The sequence below is a fragment of the Talpa occidentalis genome, unplaced genomic scaffold, assembly GCF_014898055.3.
Source record: "Talpa occidentalis isolate TD23 unplaced genomic scaffold, MPIMG_talOcc4v2.1 talOcc4.2, whole genome shotgun sequence".
Lineage (NCBI taxonomy): Eukaryota > Metazoa > Chordata > Mammalia > Eulipotyphla > Talpidae > Talpa > Talpa occidentalis.
In genome coordinates, this window is record NW_023602073.1 from 58,676,298 (window position 1) to 58,681,681 (window position 5,384).

Sequence of the window (5,384 nt, forward strand, 5' to 3'; positions counted from 1 at the left end):
GGTTTTTCCCTGTTGAAAAAAATTTTTTCAGTGGAACCACTCCCATTTCTTAGTATTTATTTGGTTTATTGGCTGAATATTGAAGCTATCATATAAGCTGCCTTTATTCCATATATCAAAAGATTGTGGATTTGGGTGGAAGATGGAACAGGCTAATCTCTAAGGTCTTCACTAATTTATTTTTTTTTAAAGATTTATTTATTTATTTATGCAAGCACTGGGGTACAGTCAGAAGCACGGGAGGGTGAGAGAATTCGCCAGAGCCAGAGCAGGGAGCAGAACTGGCAAACTGACGAAATGCACTGCTGAGGGGAGCAGCAGGTGGCAGGAGAGGTCTGTGCGCCATGTGGGACCCTCGCCAGTGGCCAGGGATCTAACCTGCGCTGCAGAGGCTGCAGGCAGCTTCGCGCCCAGCGCTCAACCGCTGCGCCACCAGGGGAGGCCCAGATCTTTACCAATTTAGACAAACATTTATCTGTGTTACTTGGTCTTTGTAGATCTCCTACATCACCCTCTATCTTCATCTCCAACATATTTTCTTCATCTTTTCAATAGTCACATTCCATCAAGGGAATGGTCTAAATCGGTACGCATAGAAAAAGAGGTACAAGTTAGTATAGCCAAAAGAAAAATAGAGCAAAAATTTAGAGAGTGAGGAGGATTTGAGATGGAGTATCTTCTTTGTTCCACTTTCTGGTGTTTGTGTGTGTTTCTTCCCCAGAATGACTCAATATTCTCTTTAATCCTCCACATACAGTCGATTTCTACTGACTCCAAAAAAGACTATTCTCCTGCTCCCCCTTTATTCTAATATAGTAGCATCAAACCAATAAGCTGAAAAAAATCAAACAAAGAATTTCTATCTATCTGTGCACTTGATTCTCCTGACTTAAAGGCTGGCCACAGGGATTGACTTTCTTTTTTATCTTATAGGTCTAAGTAGTTAGTAAAAAGGGAATAAATCAATGTAAGAGGTCACACCGTAAAGGACAATTGAAAAAGGTAACAGGGACTTCAGGAGCCTTAGATCAGTGTTGTCCAATAATAATACATGAGCCATAAATGTAATTTTAAGGTTTCTAGTAGCTACACTAAAAAAGAAAAAAAAAACAATTAAAATTAATTTTAATGATATATTTTATTTAACCCACTGCATCTCAAAATAAATTCAAATGTTATTTCAACAGGTAATCGATGTAAACAATTATTAATGAATGATCTCACAGTCTCATTAATAGTAGGCTTCAAAATTTAGGGTGTATTTACACTTACGTGCATCTCCAGCTAGCCTCATGCTGGGTGCTCAGTCATTCCATGAGGCTAATAGCTACTCCATTGAGCCATAAGTACAGTAAAGCTGTATTGCAGCTTAGAAAAAGAAACAAGACCTGGAAGGAAATTGCTTGCTTTGACTTGCTTGACTTGCTTTGAGAGCAAGTCAATAAGTAGCTACATCAACTATATGAACTGAGGGGGGTAAATGAATACCATATTTGGTAGAAGAGCACAAACCTATCAAGAAGCTTGAAATTTCCACTTCTCAGTGACATGTAATTCTCTTTAATCAAACAGATTGACTAGTAATTCTATCTAAGGAAATAGAATTCTAACTCATCATTTTTTCCAAAGGCACCACATTTTCCAGTGTAGCATGCTACTTCAACCTTTCAAGTACTGTAATTTGGGCCAGATAAGGGGAGAGGGAGCTGTGGGATAAAAGGTTGTGAGTTCCTGAGCATTTTTGGTGCCTTGGGCAGCCTGACATTTTAATTAGAATCCTCGGTCATAATCTTAATTTGATTTCTCAAGTAAATGTTCCATTGTGAAAAGGACCTGCTCTCCAGCTAATGCAGGAGAACCATATCAGCCCTGGATATAATTATTAAACTAACAAACGGGTAAAGTTGATAATCAATATGCAGTTGCCTGGTGAGGTTCTTATTTGCAAGAGCCAGTTGACAGTCTTACCATCAGTCCAATGTAAAACTGTCATTTTGTTCTAGTTATTCACATGGCATTGAGGAGGATTTGAGATGGAGTATCTTCTTTTTTCTGCTTCCTGGTATGTGTGTGTGTGTATTTCCTCCCCAGAATGACTGGGGAGGCATTGCTGGATAACTGAGAATGAAACATCTTAAAATAAATGTTAGGGCCTCCCCGGTGGCACAGCGGTTGAGCGCTGGGCTGCAAAGCTGCCCGCAGCCTCTGCAGCGCCGGTTCAATCCCCAGCCACCGGCGAGGGTCCCACATGGCGCACAGACCTCTCCTGCCGCGCCCGCTGCTCCTCTCAGCAGTGTACTTCGTCAGTTTGCCTGTTCTGTTCCCTGCTCTGGCTCTGGTGAATTCTCTCACCCTCCCGTGCTTCTGACTGTACCCAGTGCTTGTATAAATAAAAAAATAAATCTTTAAAAAAAAAAAAAAAATTAAATAAATAAATAAATGATAAAGAATGTCGGATTTGATTTTCCCCAAATAGATTTTTATTATCATTTTCCTCCAACTTATTCTGCATGCTTACTTTTTATCTAAAATTTATTTTTACATATGCACAAGAAAAACACTTATGCTCATCTATATAGTTAACATAATTGGATAATTGGCTTTAAGAAATGGATTTCCCCAGTCAAAAAATGGGCAGAAGAGCTTAAAAGAAACTTCTCTGAAGAGGAAATGCAAATGGCCAACATGCATATGAAAAAATGTTCAACATCACTTGTAATCAGGGAAATGCAAATCAAAACTACCATGAGATACCATCTTACACCAGTGAGAATGGCACATATTAAAAAAACTAGCAACAACAAATGTTGGCCAGGGTGTGGAGAAAAAGGAACTCTCCTGCACTGTTGGTGGGAGTGCAAACTGGTCCAACCACTATGGAGAGCTGTGTGGAGATTTCTTGACCTACTATAAACATAGAGCTTCTATGTGATCCAGCAATTCCACTCCTAGGTATTTACCCAAAGGACACAGAAACATCGATTCCAAAGAGCACCTGCACCCCTATGTTTATAGCAGCACTGTTTATAATAGCTAAGCTATGGAAACAATCCAAATGCCCAAAAATAGATGACTGGATCAAGAAGATGTGGTACATATACACCATGGAATATTACTCAGCATTCAAAAAAGATAAACACATGCAATTTGCAGCAACATGGATGGCGCTGGAAGGGATCATGCTCAGCGAAATAAGCCAGAAAGAAAAAGAAAAATACCAGATGGTCTCACTCATAGCAGGAATCCAGAAAACTTAAATAAGGGACCAGGAAAAAGAATAACTATAAGAAAGTAAAAATCAAAATCAACAAACAACTATGAACCAGAGACACTCTATGGGGGGTGGGAGGTGGGAAGGGGAGGGATTGGGGTCAAAATAAGGGGGTTGTAATTGCATGGGGAATATAAAAATAAAATTTATAATTAAAAAAAAAATGGATTTCCTACCTGAAAATGCCAGGAAGTCCCAGGATTCACAAAAGCATGATAATGGATTAGCACATGGAAGTCTACCTAAGCAACTATTGAACTGATATGTATTATCTATTTAATAATCACTGGTTTACTGGTATCTTATTTCAATATATAGAGAGAGACATATTATTTTTTATCTACTTTGGCAGTTGTTCTAATTTAAAAGTTTAAATGTATTACAGATGTTTTTATCATTTCTTGCAACAATTAATCCCTCTATGGGTTCATATTTTGCTATCTACACATGGTAGACGATATAATGGTATTCACATCCTAATCCTTAGAACTCATGAATATTTCACTTTATGTGGGAAAATGGATTTTTGTAGGTATGGTTAAATAAGCTTGTTGAGAAGCGGAGAGTACCCTGAGTTATCTGACCTGGCCTAATAAAATGGCCACTTATAAGCCATAAACAGGAGGACCAGAGCCATAGACAGCAATGTCACAATGGAAGCAGAGATTGGAGTGATGTGAGAAAAGGTCTGTGAACCAAGAGATACAGGCAACTTCTAAAAGCTGAAAAAGAGGAAAAAACCCTAGTCTCCAGAAGGAATGTGGTCCCGCCCGTCCATTTTAGACTTCTGACCCCCAGAGCTGTCAAATAATAAATGTGTGTTGTTTTAGGCCATATTTGTTATAGCACAATAGAAAACATATACATTATATTCATTTGAGTGTATATTATGTTTTGTCAGTATAATTTTGAAAGTGTTCTCGTAAAATAAGTTTGAAGATAGAAAAGAATCCATATTATGGTACAGTGTCTCCATAATAATAACTAATAATCATAATAAGTAGTATTGTTGAATTTTAAGTAACTACTTATCTTTATAGTAAGTAATATATGTTTGATCAACAATGAAAAAAAAAATTGATTCCCTGCTGAATGCCAGGCATTGCACTAGATCCTGGAAATACTGCAGTCAACAAGAAATGGTGGCTTCCCTTTGGAGGTGACAACCTATCAGGGGAATCAAGCACATGGACTTAGAGTCACGATATGTGACATGAGAACATATCATGGGGAGTGAAATTAACCTTGTTTGGGTGGTCTGGAAGGACTCATTTATGAATGACGTATAAGCTGAGAACTAAAAGCTGACTTGGAATTAGCCAGAAAGGAAGATGGAGGAGGAAAAAATGAATGTCTCAGACAGCTGAAATACTAAGTGCAAAAACCTCAAAGGCAGTAAGGAATTGAAGGCATTTGAAGAACTAAAAATAAAAATTGAAGACTTTCTGATTCAAGATAGCTGATATCGTTCCTCCCTTCTCCCTGTAGCCTGCACATCTCTCAAAATAACAAGGAAGGGAAGAAAGACCAGAAACACAGGTTTTACCTTTTTGAACTGGGAGTCACCCAAACCACAGGTTATAAAAATGGATGGTGGACAGTTGAGGACATTGCCAGTCCAAGGAAGGTCAGATCTTATTGCTGACAGAAGGAGAAGCAAGGCAGGTCACTTGAGGAGTTCTGAAAAGACTCAGGAATCAGAAGCTGGTCAAACACAGAAGGAAGTTAAAGAAGGAGGCAGATTTGTTTGAAAGTCTGTTTAATAGGTGGTCAGATTCCCAGGTCGCTATACTGATCAGGGTTTTGGAAGAAGTCCTGGCTTCTGAGGACCCCAGGCAAGCTCTTTCTCAGTTCTTATCTTCAGTGAGGAAAAATTTCAACATTGAGACCGAAGTCACAGAAAAGCAAGAGATTGATAGATAAGAGGAAGGACAGGAAAGCTCTTTTAGCAAAGAGGGATCCTGAGTGAGTAGCCAGGGAGCTGGCAAAAAATAGGTGCTTATCGGGAACAATGAGCAAGGAATAGGGGTTTGGTTTTTGGGAGTCTCTGCATTGTGTCTCTTGCTGATTGGCTGGGCCCACAGGGGTCTCCAAGGCTACCTAGGTTCTCTGA